General features: G+C 44.2%; 1 protein-coding gene across 6 annotated transcripts in view; it reads right to left on the reverse strand.

Moving 5' to 3' along the window:
• MYO1B (myosin IB) overlaps positions 1-7,785 on the reverse strand; it is a 184,036-nt gene extending 176,251 nt beyond the window's left edge. For all 6 annotated transcript variants that reach the window (XR_009541113.1, XR_009541114.1, XM_060152411.1 and 3 more), the window contains exon 1: positions 7,654-7,785. The gene's annotated coding sequence lies outside the window, so the exon portion shown is untranslated. The remainder of the gene's footprint in view (positions 1-7,653) is intronic.
• Positions 7,786-15,144: the final 7,359 nt, after the last annotated feature.

The following is a 15,144-nucleotide window of genomic DNA, read 5'->3' on the forward strand; positions in this document are numbered from 1 at the left end:
TACAAGTTCAGGAAAGCTGGGTTGTGAGAGATGCGTAGGGGTAATAGGTAGAGAGGGGCTTCCAGGGCGAAGGAAAGATCCAGGAAAAAAATAAGGTAAAAAAGCAGAAGACATGTTTCAGAGAGAACCAAGTATGGCTCACAGAGAACACATATTCCCACAGAAAGCCAGACAGTGATGGGTCTAAAAACGGTACAATGAAGGGACTACAGCAGTATTATCTACACAATGATCCTGCCAAAAAGTGGGACACCGGTCACATAAGTTGGGACATGTGCATACCCTATCTCCCTCTTGGAGATCCACAGTGCACGGTCACAAATAAAAGTCCGCCTTCTGTAAAGAAGAAACTTATTTTTTTAAGTTTATTTAAAGAAACTTGTTTAAAATGTTGTTTAACCAACACCTACTTGCCCAAGGAACGCTTTTTTACAGTAACGTGTACAAACTTTTCATGGAACAACCCACTTCGGGAAATGTTGTATTCTAGTAAACCAGCCTTTTAAAGGTCTGAACCAGAATAGAGGTTTAAGGATTTGAAAATAAAAGGCAACAATCAACCAAACACTGTAACTGATTAGATGGATGTAAGAGTCACAGAAAATAGAGAAGTCGGTGAGGCTTCTGAAATCCAAAGTCAAGATGATGATAAGAATGCTATTAGCACAGTTACATCAAAGACGGTCAACTATTAGGTAATGGGCACTAAGCGTGGATTTTGATGGGTTTGGAGAGACAGTGAGATATTCCCCTAGAAAGAAAACTGAGCAAGAAGTTAAAAGCCTTGGAGTCCGGTGCCAGATCTGACCCTGGTTAACCTTTTGAGCCTGAGCAGTTCTCAGATGCAAGTAAGTAGTTATGGTGGTGGCCTAAAGGCCCTTTCAACTTCATCCCTCTACCATTCCAAAAATTAAACATTTGAAGTCAAAATACCAATACAGTCAAGTTCTACCTTTAAAGGAGGTGTGAAATGTTTAAATATAGGATACAAATAAACAATTCAAGAATCTGAATATACGAGTTTAAATATATATGGATGAGAGGTTTTTAAGAGATTATGCAATTATAGATGTTGAAGAGAGAGCCCAAAAACCTACTAAAGCTATGAAGTCTAACTCCAGCCCCCTCCTCCAATGTCACAGAATACTTAGTACTCTGCTTCTGCAGAAAGCAGATTCCTGAATCTGACCCAATGTGGCAGTTCATATATTTTTATGAATACCTCTCAACAGCCTGAAGAGTTCAAGCAAGTGAGAACTCTTTGCGAGACAGCTCACCACATCAGGGGTAAATCAAAACTGTAGTCTACTTATTACAACTGTAAGCAGACTGCATGAGGAATGCAAAAAAAAAAACGAGCCATGCAAATTGGCCTAGGCCCAATGTTTATAAAAATTAAACTTTTCCTAAAAGCATTTAGGCAGGGACTCTAAAATGAATAAAATAGTGATGATCCCTTTGAAGCCCTTTCAAAGGAAAGAACGAGCAGCTAGGACCTGGGCCTATTTGCAACCTGAACGTTGCAAATAGCGCTTCAGAGTCTAATCATATAGAATTTAAAAGGAAGCAGAACCGAGGGAGGAGAGAGAAGATGCACAGTGGCAAAAGTAAGTGGGGCCAGCAGGAGGTTTTCAATCAAGGCTTTTGGTTTGTTTTTAATTTTGGGGTTGAAATGTGCAGAAAATGCTTTCACGAAACCAGTGAAAATGAGCAGGCAAATAATATGCACACACACAATAATGAAACCAGTAACGAATAACCTGGTCCGTTCCATTGTCCTTTCAATGCAATTTTCTAAAGTCTCTTCAAGGATGCTGAATTCTTTTTTTTTTTTACGAGTTTAAAAACTTGTACAATTTTGAATTGTATTTTCATTTCAACACAGCAAAATGAAGCCATCTGTGTAACTTCAAAGCATCTGGAGTCCACGCAGGATTGATCAGAAAGTCCCTGGAAAGCAGAGACCTGGTCTCCTCCTGCCTCTCCAAGCTATCTAGGAAAGCCAGGCACCTGGTATTTTTAGAAGCTCAGCGTTGGTTTATCTGATAAGCAAAGGAAGGATGTCAATTTTCACTTATCTCCAGACCTCAATTTCAAAAACTGCCTATCTTGGACGAGTATAAATTCTATACCAATTCTTATCTTCCTTGCCTTGTCCAAAGTCTTATCCCCTAAGTTCCAGCTCTGCAATGGTGCTCCCACCAATTCATCCACATGCCTCAGACCCTGAGCTCTGACTGGATGACCAGCAGCATACTGTGCTTGAAAAGACTGGAGACCAGAGATCAGACAAACCCCCTGAAAATCCCCAGAAGGCCAGCAGATTCCCACAGAGAAGGCAGTGACCAGGAGAGGGTGAGAAAGACAACTAGGCAGGGCTGGCTCCTTGGTCTCCCGCCGGCAGGTTGAATCTTGTTTCACCACATCCCCCTCACTTGGGGGAGGAGAATAATGCAGGGTTGCCAAGCACAAGACCCAGAAAAAAAAAGAGCAACTCAGGAGCATTTGAACCAGATCCTCAGCCCTGGTCCAACCAAGGACACACGCAGGAACCCTGACTCCAGGGGACAAAGGAAGAGAGAGACTGTCAGGGTGGGCTCACTCTCTAACTCTGTAACACTCACTCCTTAAAGTGGCCCAGAGCTTCCAAGAACACTGTCCCACGAGGCAGCACGTTGTTCTGTAAAGCACACAGTCTTGGGCTTGATCTCTACTAGCCCTGGGCACGTTACCCAACTCTCCCAACTACAGACATCTCCTACTGAAGGAGAGCAATGAGGCTTAAATGAAACAGGCTATGGAGAGAACCCAGGACGCAGCATGACACAGCGCAGCACCCACTACTTAATGACAGCAGCGTGAATGTCATGTAACAAAATATAATTCTTTGGGGACTTGGCATTTCTTGTCCACTATGCAAATATGCCTGAAGTCTATGAACAGCCTTAGTGCGGTTGAATCAACAGCCGTGCTGAACCAGGATGAGGAAGGTTGGGACGCTGGCAGGTGGGGAGGGAAGAAAGCAGGACACCAAGGATTTGCTGTACACCAGGGCCGACCATGTAATTCAACACCTTCTCCCATGGAGTGGTACTTTATACACCCTCAGGGTCCAAAAAAGGATCCTCTCCTCTCTCCTCAGGCAACAAATTCACCAGAAAGAGGCTTCCTAACATCCCAACCAATCCAGCCTTCAGAGGCAGGTGTTCAGAGACCCGACCCCTTCAGTACCATCAGAGGTTGGGGGAAATAAAACCAAGGACAAAGAAGGAACAGGCATTGTTTGGGTTCCTCCCACTCTCACGCTTTTGTCTCAGTAGCATGTGTTGGCGTGGCCTTGGTCACCACGGCTGTCAGTCATCTCACCAACATCCACTCTCTGGGCACACTGCGCTGCCCTGCTACATCCTTTGATACACAATGGATTTCCTTTGCTGCTTTTTAATGCCTAGCCTTGCATCAACTGTGTGCTTAATACAATACAAATTGATGAAGACACTGGCAACTGAAAAGAAACCTACGACAGGTTAGAAGAGCATCCTTCATCCTTCTCAACTGGTAAGTTGGAAAGGGCTCCCTGTTAGAACTCAGCAGACCACGTGTGTGCATCCCCTCTAAATATCCAATGGATGAGAATCTAACGGCCTCAGGAGACAGAAGTTACTGCACCTACACTACAGTCTCTGAAGACCCCAAATGATGTCTTGGCTTGAAATAATTAAAAAGTAACAGTAGAACTTTCAGTCTTCATAGTCTTATCTTAGAACAAAAAAAACCAATATTGACTTTTCCATTTGCCCGGGAGCATTCTGAGAAATCCATAAATAATCGATGATGACGCCAAGTGTTCGAATCCACTCTGCTCCTGCACTCGGCGGTCACCCCTGGGTCAAGGTCAGGAGACTCCTGCCTGGCACCATACTCCATTCCACCCCAAGGACGGATACCACTTCCATTCCACTTTCACGTGGATGCCTAAGCTTGTTCACTTCCCCTGTGGGGAAAAGATGAGCACAGAAATCCTGTGGAATGTGTGTTCCCACAGAGCTCAGAAATGTGATGATGTCAGAGGATATTGTAAAGAAAGACCCTTGACACTTCCCTAAGGAAGAATGTCTTCTGTAAAAGGCGACTGCCAGGACAAAAAGCATGTGCTGGGAAAATCTACGGCCTGCTGCTGTGTATGACTCCAATTCTGATGTCCCACTTCCTCTTTATAATCACATTCCTTCCCTCCTTATTCCTCTTCTAAAAAGACACTCTGGCATTGGGTCTCAGTAAAGAAGCAAAGTGCAGTGTTCTAATAAAGGCTGGGAGATAAAAAGGGCTAAAACAGATTTCAATAAATATCAAATGACTATAAGTCTACTCCATTCCACCACTTTTAAATGTCCCCTCACCCCAAAAAAACACTTATTTTTAAACATTGGCAGCCTAACTTTTTAAAGTTTCATTCACTTAAAGTTTATTCACACAGGCCATCAAACAGCAAAGCTTTTGAACAATAATACAGTTTGAAAAGTTGCGATGTCACTAATCTAGCCTTCCAAACCTATCTCACAGTGGTTTTTGAAAAAATCAATTATGATAATATATGCAAAAGTGATTTGCAATCTGCAAAGGGCTAATCACATAATCAAACTGCTGTCATTCCTAGTATTAAAAGATATCATACCATACGGTGTGGACCTTGGAATCAGAGATTGGAATTCAAATCTCACCTCTACCCCTTACTAGTTACCTACACAACTAGGCAAGTTACCAAACTCCCTGGGCCTCAGTTTCAACTGTAAAATGGAGATAATACCCACTTTACCAAGTTGTTGTGAGGGTTAATAAAATAATGTGTGTAAAATCCTTTTCACACAGTAAATACTAAATGACAGTTTTAACTACTGTTAGGCTGTTTAATTAAAATCCAAAGGTCCAGCTATTGAAAATAGCAGAAGGGAGGGGGACAAGAGAAGAATCTCACCCAAAGGGAGGACAAATGTTAAAAACCTTTAACAGGGCTTCCCTGGTGGCGCAGTGGTTGAGAATCAGCCTGCCGATGCAGGGGACACGGGTTCGTGCCCCGGTCCGGGAAGATCCCACATGCCGCGGAGCGGCTGGGCCCGTGGGCCATGGGCCCGTGAGCCATGGCCGCTGAGCCTGCGCATCCGGAGCCTGTGCTCCGCAACGGGAGGGGCCGCAACAGTGAGGGGCCCGCATACCGCAAAAAAAAAAAAAAAAAAAAAAAAAAAAACCTTTAACATCCTATATTCTGAGGATTCCCCTCTTGGCCCACTCCTACACCCCACTCCTTCCCCACTGTTGTCGGAAGCTCCTCGTTGCTTTGCATAACCGCGAAGCAACCAGGGAGAGTCAGTCTTTACCTCCAGGCTTGACAAAGTGATGATTCATCCCATCCCGTGAAGAGGGTGCAGTTTGCAGCCAGCCTCATCACACATGGGGAATCCATCGGACGGCCTGCAGCCAGAGACCAACTATTTAAGAGGCTTCCCCATCCATGTCTTTGGTAGCAGTAATCTTATGCTTTGCATTTTGTTAATGTATATTGCAATGAGTACTCGGGAGGAATCCAATTGTGCTATATTTTACAAAACAATTCACAACATAAACGAAAAGTCCAAAATGGCAAGACAACGATAACGAAGGAAGTCTCCCTCTGTTCGCTGCCCATGACACAATGTTTTGCCAGGCAGTGTGTTAGTTATAATGACAAACAGCTTGACGGTTGGACAACATCCCACCTCAACTGCACATCATAATGGCTCTGGAGGACAAATCCCACTGTTTTCCAGCCTGGCCTGAAAATCTGACCACATCCTCCAAGAAAAAGACAAACCCTCACGGTAGCTGGTACAGCTCTTTTCCATTACCGCTTAGTGGGCAGGAAACATTTTTTTTCCCCAGGAGTAAGCTCTTCATTCCCCTTCTAAGATTAAGAGACTTTCAAACTTGGCTGTCTTAAAATGAATAGCCAATGCGGTGGTTCACCGGTGGGCCCTCAGACTTGTCGAAGAAGCAGCTCTAGGTCATTTCCCAGCCCTGCCTCAGCCAGACTACTACAGCTAAATGTCTCCTCAACTATCACCACAGTAATTCTAACCTTCAGCCCAGCTTTGGGATCCTTCCACCAGTGTCCCATAGGCACAAACCATGAATGCCTGGAAATGTCAGCCTCCTCCCAAAACGGTTTTGCTTGGAATACTCCATTCAAAAAACACTCATCATTCAATCCACCCTGGCTCCCTCCCGAGGTCAACCAATCCTCCTGGGCTTCTTGATTCCAATCTAGGAAAGGGTCACTTAACATATGCCCAACACATTACATTCAATTCTACCTCCCCCTAAAAATAATTCCCATTCACCATAGTGGCAACTGTTCCCTTTCCTAGTCCAGATGACCCACATTAGGGGAGTGAAAGCACAGAAGTCACGACTGCTCAACTGAAAACCCAAAGGGTGGTGTGTATGATGTGTTTTCTGGGAAAGACTGTGAAGGGTTTTTCAATTCAGTGTTACCTAATCTGATTCATTTATTTAGCAATGTCTAATTTTCTAGTGGTTTCCCCCCCAAACATTCCTGGAAAATTGTTTTACTCTATTACAACGGAGAAAATTATTCTATGTCAAAATCAATGCTATAAAATCTGCTTCCTACCCATTCAAGCCAATATCTACTAGCTACAAACACGGATCCACAGGCACATACATACACACAAACACCCTGATTCATAGCCAGAAAAAAAAGTCTTCTTCCATCGTAATTAAGAAGATTTGATTTCAGCAAACTAACACTGAGAGCGCCTAGAAGTCAGGGAAGTACACAACTTGTTGAAGCAATAAACGCTCGGCCGCAGCCTGAACAAAGCATTACAAATAAGCTCCAGAAACCCACACAGCAAGCCCTCGGACAAAATGCTGTGTGTTTGTAATCAACTTTCCAGTGCACTCACATCACCCACTCCCCAACCCTCTGCCCCGGCCCGGCAAGAACCCTCCAGGACTCCCGTTCCTAATCTGGTTTCCATTCCAGCCCCGCCCCCTCCCCTTCCCTCTCTAGGACCGTGAATCAATCCCATCCCCGGCAGGAAACGAGACCCAAGGCAGCCCCCTCCGCTGCGGCGGAACAAAGGACCATAGCTCAGCTGCACGCGCAGGATGCCCCGTCGGGTCCTGGGCCCCTTCTCCCCCGCCGCTGGGGCACGCCGCACCTGAACCCCACTCCCCAGGACGCCCCATTGTTCTCCCTCCGCTTTCCTTCCCGGAGGAGGCCACCCCGTGTCCTTCCATAGAACCAGGGGTCCAGGAAACAGCTGTGGGCCAGAGAGATGGAGGGGTGTGGGTGAACACCAGGAAGACCTGAATTCCACTTTGCCCACAGGTACGAAGGGGATGGGGCAAAGTAAGAATAACTTAGTTTAGCGCCCTCTACTCTCCCACCCGCCCCCGAAGCAACTGCGGAGTCGCGACCACCCTGCCCGACCTCCAGCGTGCGCGGTTCTCGCCGCAGCGCCGCCTGGCCCCGAGGAGAGACCGCAGACCCCGCTGACCCGTGTCCCGCGAGCTGCGGCGGGGCCACGGGGACCCCGGGCACAAAGGACCGAGCGGGCAGGGCAGGGGAGAGAAGGAAAGCGCTCGCACTACCTCGCCGGACGCCACTCCGCCTCCTTGTCGTCCTCCCTCTCCGGCGCGCTCCGGGACGCTGGCCCTCCGCGAGGCTGCGGGGCTCCCGCGCAGTTGCTCGCCAGACGCTGCTGGCGGACGCTGCCGGCGGACGCTGCCGGCGGACGCTGCCGGCGGACGCTGCCGGCGGACGCTGCCCAGCGGCTGCCAGCCCCTCGCGCCCGCGCTCCCACACCACCGCGACGCGCGGCGCCCAGCTCTCCAGTGCGCGCCCGGCTGCAGAGTGCGCTGCCGCTGCAAAGTGCTGCGGTGCGGCTGGAGGCGCCCAGCCACTCCCCTCTACCCCGAGGGCGGAGGGGCCGGCCGAGGGGCGGGGGCGGCGACCTCGCAGCTTGGGATTCGCCCCTCTGAGCGCCGGCAGGACCGGGAGCCGCCGCCTCCCAGCCGACCTACCTCCAGCCGCCCGGTGCCGGCGGCACAGCGCCCCCCGGTGAGCGCGGGTGCAGCCTCCGCCCCCGGGGCCAGCCTGGATGGGGCAAGGAGTGGAAAAGAGGAGGAAGGAGAGGCGTCCCTCCCAGCCCCACGGAAGGCACAGCCCTTCTACCTTTCTCACTCTCGGATTTATTAACATCAAACGACAAATACAATAACTGGAGAGGCAAGCCAGGGGGAGCGGGCCGGGGCGGAGGGGGTGAGGAAGGGGGCCGCGGGGAATCTGGAACCCAACCTGTGGGCAGATGTCAGCAGAGAGTGGGAGTGTTCTCAATTGTTCCTTCTCCCTTAGACCAAAAAAAGTTTGGATACCCAGGAATATCGGAAAATATTAATTTGACCGAAAGGGAAAAGAGTGTACTGAGTGGCAAAGTGTGCTTTTATTTACAAGATTTTTTAATATCTATTAACTCACTTAATTTCACATGATGCTAAGTAGACACTGGCCAATTCTCTGTTACAGAAATTAAAAGATAATTTAGAAAGAAATGTCAACTGTATGTGTATATTTATATGAAAATATATAAATGAATATTGCGTATTAACTGGCACTGGGTGATGATCAATGATAGGGTGTTAATCTGAATATTATTTATGCGTGCTGGAGGAAGCCAGAGAATCAGGCCCTCCAGCTTCTCACTCCAGCTGGCTTCTTGCCTCTTTGTACAGTAGAATTTAGAGCAAGCCACTTGACCCTTGTCCTGGTTTCCTCATCCCGGAGGAGGGAAGAGTGCTCATCCAACCTTACTCACTGGGTGAGGTGAGGATTACTTGGCTAAGGTGTTAAAAGAAATGTAGGTACAGTAATTATTACTCATGGTTCTAACTACTTCGTCCAATAATGAAATAAATTGCCATAAATGGAGCCAGGTTTAAATGGACTGACCTGGAAACTGTCGCTAAAATGAGGTGAACCAAGAATTCAGACCATATATAGTAATTATTTTCCTACAGGCATAAGAACCACAGGCACTGGTATTTGTCAAATGCTACCAGTAGAGTTTGAAAAGGTAACAGTTCCCCAGGCTGTATCTGCTTTGGACCTACACCATCATTGATGGCACCATTAGCATCACTTCTGATCCACATGAGACATAGTGATGTGCTAAGCTTTAAACGTATTGAGTACCAGGTACCATTCTTTTCCTGTTTAATCTTCGCAAAAACCTGGGAGGAAAGTTACTCTCTGTGTCCTTGTTTTACAAACCAGAAAAGCCAAGAACAGAGAGTTCTTCCAGCTAATAAGTGGCTATACTAGTGTGAAGACGTGTCCACAAATTCTTTTTTTTTTTTTTTTTTTTGCGGTACACCGACCTCTCCCTGTTGTGGCCTCTCCCGTTGCGGAGCACAGGCTGCGGACGCGCAGGCTCAGCGGCCATGGCTCACGCGCCCAGCCGCTCCGCGGCACGTGGGATCTTCCCGGACCGGGGCACAAACCCGTGTCCCCTGCATCGGCAGGCGGACTCTCAACCACTGCGCCACCAAGGAAGTCCCACAAATTCTTTTACACTCCTCCCATTAAGGAATGGAGTCTAATTGTCTTCCTCTTGCATATAGGCTAGACTTAGAGATGTGATCCTGATGAATAGAATACAGCAGAAATGATGTAGGTAACTTCTGATTCTAGGTTGTAAAAGGAGCTACAGCTTTCACCTGACCTTCTCCTGGGCCAATCACCCTTGGAACTCAGCAGCCATGCTATGAGGAAGCTCTAGCCATGTGGTAGGTCATGTATAGGTGGTGTTTCTGCTGCTGATGCCAGCTGAGGACCCAGCCTACAGCCAGCTGAACTGCCAGGCATGTGAGTTAGTAAGCCTTTGAGATGACTCCAGCCCCAGTCACTGACTGAGAGATCTAACTGAGCCTAGTCAGTGCCCAGAAACAGAAGGTAGCAATAATACAAGATGGGCTTCAGGGTGGTCGTTGTATAGCAGTAGGCACCCGGAACAGTGGCAGAGCTGGGATTTGAACCCAAGCCTTCTGACTCCACAGTCTCCGCCACAGTCCAGTACACTGCCTCAGACCTTGATAACCTAGCCTAATGAACACCCTGAAGGTCCCTGTCTTCGCAACAGACAACATATGGACCTGCTACCTGATGACACTTGTAGCCTCCCTTCTCCATTTTGCCCATCTGACTTTAGATTCCAAAGTGACTGCTTATAGCAGTTTGGCAGTAAGGGAGCCTCTGACCTCTGCTGTCCAGTCCAGCTCTTCAAAAATCACAGAAATTCAAACGGCAGCTTCACAAGTACAAAATGTAAACAGATGATTTGAAAGAGTGGGGGAAATTCTGTAATCTTTTGATCTTGGAAAAAGGCCAAGTTTTAGTAAAAAGTAGGTTTAAGACAAGTATTTGCTGCGTAGGACAATTAAGAGAACTTCTCTTAGGAAGGTTTTGGAGCTCCTGCCCCAAGAAAGAAATTGGGAGCATAGTTATGTAGGAACAATTTTGCCTCTAGAAGGATCTAGCAGAGTGGGGACACTTGAGGCTTTCTCCCTGTTTTTTAGCAGGTTCGGGAAAGAAAATAGTAGAAGCTATTGAACTCATTCTAATAACATTGAGAAAACGAACCCAAGAAGCTATTAGAAAGCCAAACATGTTTCTAGAGCAAAGCTATGCTTCTCTTTTAAAAATACCATTAACCTAGTTTTCATAAATCTCAAAATCCAAACTTCTGAAGACATACCATGAGGTTTTTAAATACTTTTACCTTCCTGGCCATTCTTTTCAAAAGTCAATCAATCAACAACTTTTGAATTTAAAAGAAGCAGATTACAGTTGTTCTAATAACTGTCAAGAATAGATAATAAATCCACCAAGTACAAAAGCATTTTTTACTTTCCCCTTAGTCTATTTGGAAGAAGCAGAAGCTATGAAGAAGCAGAAAGACTATTATTAAGATTTTAGGGTCATAAACATAAATTATCAAGTTATAGGAGTAAAAGAATGTAAGAAGTGTGCTTTACCTCAATGAAAACATGCAATGATTTAATTCAAAACAAGGGAAATCCTGCCGTCTTTGTGGAAAAACTTAGAAATAAAAGCACATCTGTGTGTGTCCCAGGAAGAGAATGACTACTAAAAGTATAGAGTTGTTGTTGTTGATGTTTTTCCTTAGTTGTTTTTACTTGAGCCCCTTAAAAAAATTTTTTTTTTCAAGAATTCAGCATTGGAAAATTGACCAACGAAAGGACCACGTAACCTGATTCTGCCTCATACTGGTGTAGCAAATGAAATGGTGGGCTGGAAGTCATAGTTTTAGATATTCTCACTGGTTCTGTCTGCAACTAGCTTTAGAATTTTAGCCAGAAAGCTCATGCTCTCTGTCCTTAGTTATTTTGCATCATCTTGAATGTGTTAAGAACTTCTGGTTCTAAAAGAAATCTAATAGTCTTTATATTTGCCATATTTTCACTCCTTGCCTACCTGTCCAAACACTTATTTTTCACCCACTCTGCTTATCCTTTGAGACCACACTCAGTTCTTACCTATTCCTGACCATCTTCTTGAATTGGATCTTGCTTCCTTTGCTGTGGTAACATCTTGATGCCACATCTTCTCCATACTTATTAATTGGTTCCAGGTTGTGAAACCTTTCAAGTTGTTCTCTTATAAATGTTTGGCCTTTCCAACTAGACGGTAAATCTCTAGATTAGAGGAGTAATTCAATTTGAAAACACCAGGCCCATGACAGTAAGAACTATCTTAGAGAGCTTACTGTGTTCTAGAAAGTAATCTAAATGCTCTGCATGTGTGTTAATTCATTTAACCCTCATAACAGCCCAATAAGGTAGGTTATTATTATCCCATTTTACAGATGATGAAACTGAGGCAGAGAAAAGGTAATTACTGGCCTGAGGTTACACAGTAATAATGTTAGAGCCAGGATGTGAATCTGGGCAGTCTAGCTTCAGGGCTTGATCTCTTACCTCAATGCTATATAAATACTTCCTCTCACATCTGTGAGCATTTAATCTGTGAGCTCTTTTTCCTTTTGTCTCTGAAAACAAGTAGTGTCTCATCTCTTTAATTTATATATCTCTTAGTTTAGAATAGTGCTCTAAATGCAGTAAGCCCTGCATTAGTATTTCTTAGTTCCATGCAAAAAAAAAAATCTTTTTTATGTATTTAAAGAATGCTTTGAAAATAAATGCATAATGATTAAAGTATTATTTGAAATTCAGATTAGGTATTATAAAAAATATTTCTATAGCATTTTCAGCCTCTGAGACTCAGCAGGAAAAACACAACTCTTACTCTAAGTATTAAAAAAGCTGTAGATAGAAAGTAGCTAGGAGAGTAGATCTTGAAAGTTCTCATAAGAAAAAAATTAAAAATTTTGTAACTATGTTATGATGATGGATGTTAACTTATCTTATTGTGGTGATTATTTTGCAATATGTACAAATATCAAATCATTACACTGTATACCTGAAATTAATATTCTTATGTTGATTATACCTCAATAAAAAGAAAATTAATTTAAAAAAATTTAAAACTGTAGATAAATGACAACAAAAATATTAGAGGATAAAAAGATTGATGAAATTTCCCCTAGGCAGGAAAATTTGCTAAAGCTTTTCGAAGATGAAAAGAGAAGAATTCAAAACTCAGGAAGAGGATTCCTTATAGGTACTATATGTGATGATCGAGAGCAACTATTCCCTAAAACAACGGTACTGATGAACCTAGTGGCAGGGCAGGAATAAAGACACAGACGTAGAGAATGGACTTGAGGACATGGGGAGGGGGAAGGGTAAGCTGGGATGTAGTGAGAGAGTGTCATGGACATATATACACTACCAAATGTAAAATAGCTAGTGGGAAGCTGCTGCATAGCACAGGGAGATCAGTTCAATGCTTTGTGACGACCTAGAGGGGTGGGTTAGGGAGGGTGGGAGAGAGGCTCAAGAGGGAGGGGATATGGGGATAAATGTATACCTATAGCTGATTCACTTTGTTATACAGCAGAAACTAACAACATTTGTAAAGCAATTATACTCCAATAAAGATGTAAAAAAAAAAGTACATCTGCACAAACTTGAAATATGTGTACAAGGTTAGTCACTGTGGCATTATAAAAAAAAAACTATTCTTTACAACATATAACAGTGTAATTGACCCCTAAAATTGGGTAGTGAAACTCAAAGTGTAATTTTTTTTCCTCCACAAAATACATTTGTCTATAGCTTAGAATACTGTGATCCCTCAAATAAATTATAGATCCATTGCCAGGAAATTTAAATTGCCTGAGTTTCCCCCCCACCGTTTTATAATTTAGCATTTTGTCTCTTCAACTAGTAGAATAATTGTCTTTTTTATTTCCTTGCAAACTGTAACAAGTTAGTACCATTATGGCAAAACCTTGCTGTTAAACAATAAATCAATCTGAAAAATGACTAGAATTTTTTCCCAATCTTTTTTAAAAAGCATTTTCATCTTTCTAATGATGACTGGGGAGCTTGTCACCTCACTGCTGAGGAGACTTGAGGAGAACTATAAGGAAAAGCAAATATTATGGCAAAGGAAAAAGAATTAGCTGTCTATACCAAATGAAGTGCAATTTAGCAAACATATGATGTAATATTCTGTTTCTGCTTTAGTCTCTAAAACTAAATGCCCATTTATTTGTGTCTGGTGTATACTTTCATCACAGGTGTTAGCATATGTAAATACCGATAAAGATAATTGTATAACCAAAAAATATTTTAATTTATTAACAACCAAGACAACATATAATACAGGAATAGGGACTGTTGACTAAATAAACCAAAATTTAACTGGAACTAAAAACCAAGGCTTAGTAATAGATTTCTCATTAGTTTTAGCAGTGTTCTCAATCTTGACATCTTTTGTACAAGATGAGAAGCTCTCTGAGGGCAGGATTTTTGTCTCTTTGGCTCATTGTTGTGTCCCCAGAGCCTAGGAACATACGAGATACTCAAATATTGTTGAACTGATGAATGAATTTTTTTTTTTTTTTTTTTTTTTTTTTGGCCACGCAGCTTGCGGGATCTTAGTTCGCCAGCCGGGGGTTGAACCCGTGTCCTCGGCAGTGAAAGCACAGAGTCCTAACCACTGGACTGCCAGGGAATTCCTGAATTTTATAAATTATTTTAGGTAAATTGAACTGGCCCATAATCTCAGTCAATATTTCCAGATGGGTCTTAGACCAATTTTAAGGCTTTCCACAGCAAGGTTAAACAAAAGCAGGTCCTCGCTGATGGGTTCACACTGGTGATCTACTTCAACTCTGAATAAAGCTGGAAAACTTTAAAGAGAGTAGCACCAAAGCACTGCCCATGTCCTGCAGAGGAAGCAGCAGACCATGTGAGCCTGGGCATTGAAAAGCAACCCAGATGCCAAAGCAATCAAGACTTCTACTGAAAAGGTACATAACCTCCTTTCCCACTAGACATGCTGAAATCCATTCACATTACTAAGAAAAGGGAGCAGACACTTATGTCCTAGACTCTGGGCCGCTCTCACCAGGCCTCACCCACCCCAATCCCCTCTCGGCCAGTGGGTGTTTTACAGGTTCTCCCCAAATCTTGCGTCTGGACCTTAGGTAATCTTGATCCAGAGACCTCAAACGTTTTCTTCTCTAGAGCACTAGGTCTGCAAATTTCTTCAAAAATTCCAGAAGTCTCCTCAGAACTTATCCCCCCCTGAGGTATCCTGCAGAGTCCTGCATGCTTCTACAAGTCCACGGAGTCCTTAAACTGGAAAGCATGCTAAAGCTTTTTATTTTTCTTTATGAATCTTTATCAGCCTAAAGCAACTAGCCCCATCCAGATGTAGCCTGGGCATGGGGAAAAGGATTTCGTTGTTTCCAGACACATGGGCTTTTCTGTGCTTTTGGTCCCACTGGGTGATTTTGATTGGCACTATAATTGCTCCAGATTAGCAGCCATAAAAGAGCCTCAACCTTAGAGACTCCTTCCATTCCAGTGCCGTGGTCCTGCACCACTACCCCAGGGCCAAATAGTGAAGTAGCTGAAACCTGTCCTACATCA

Source organism: Lagenorhynchus albirostris, chromosome 6 (genome assembly GCF_949774975.1).
Source record: "Lagenorhynchus albirostris chromosome 6, mLagAlb1.1, whole genome shotgun sequence".
Classification (NCBI taxonomy): Eukaryota; Metazoa; Chordata; class Mammalia; order Artiodactyla; family Delphinidae; genus Lagenorhynchus; species Lagenorhynchus albirostris.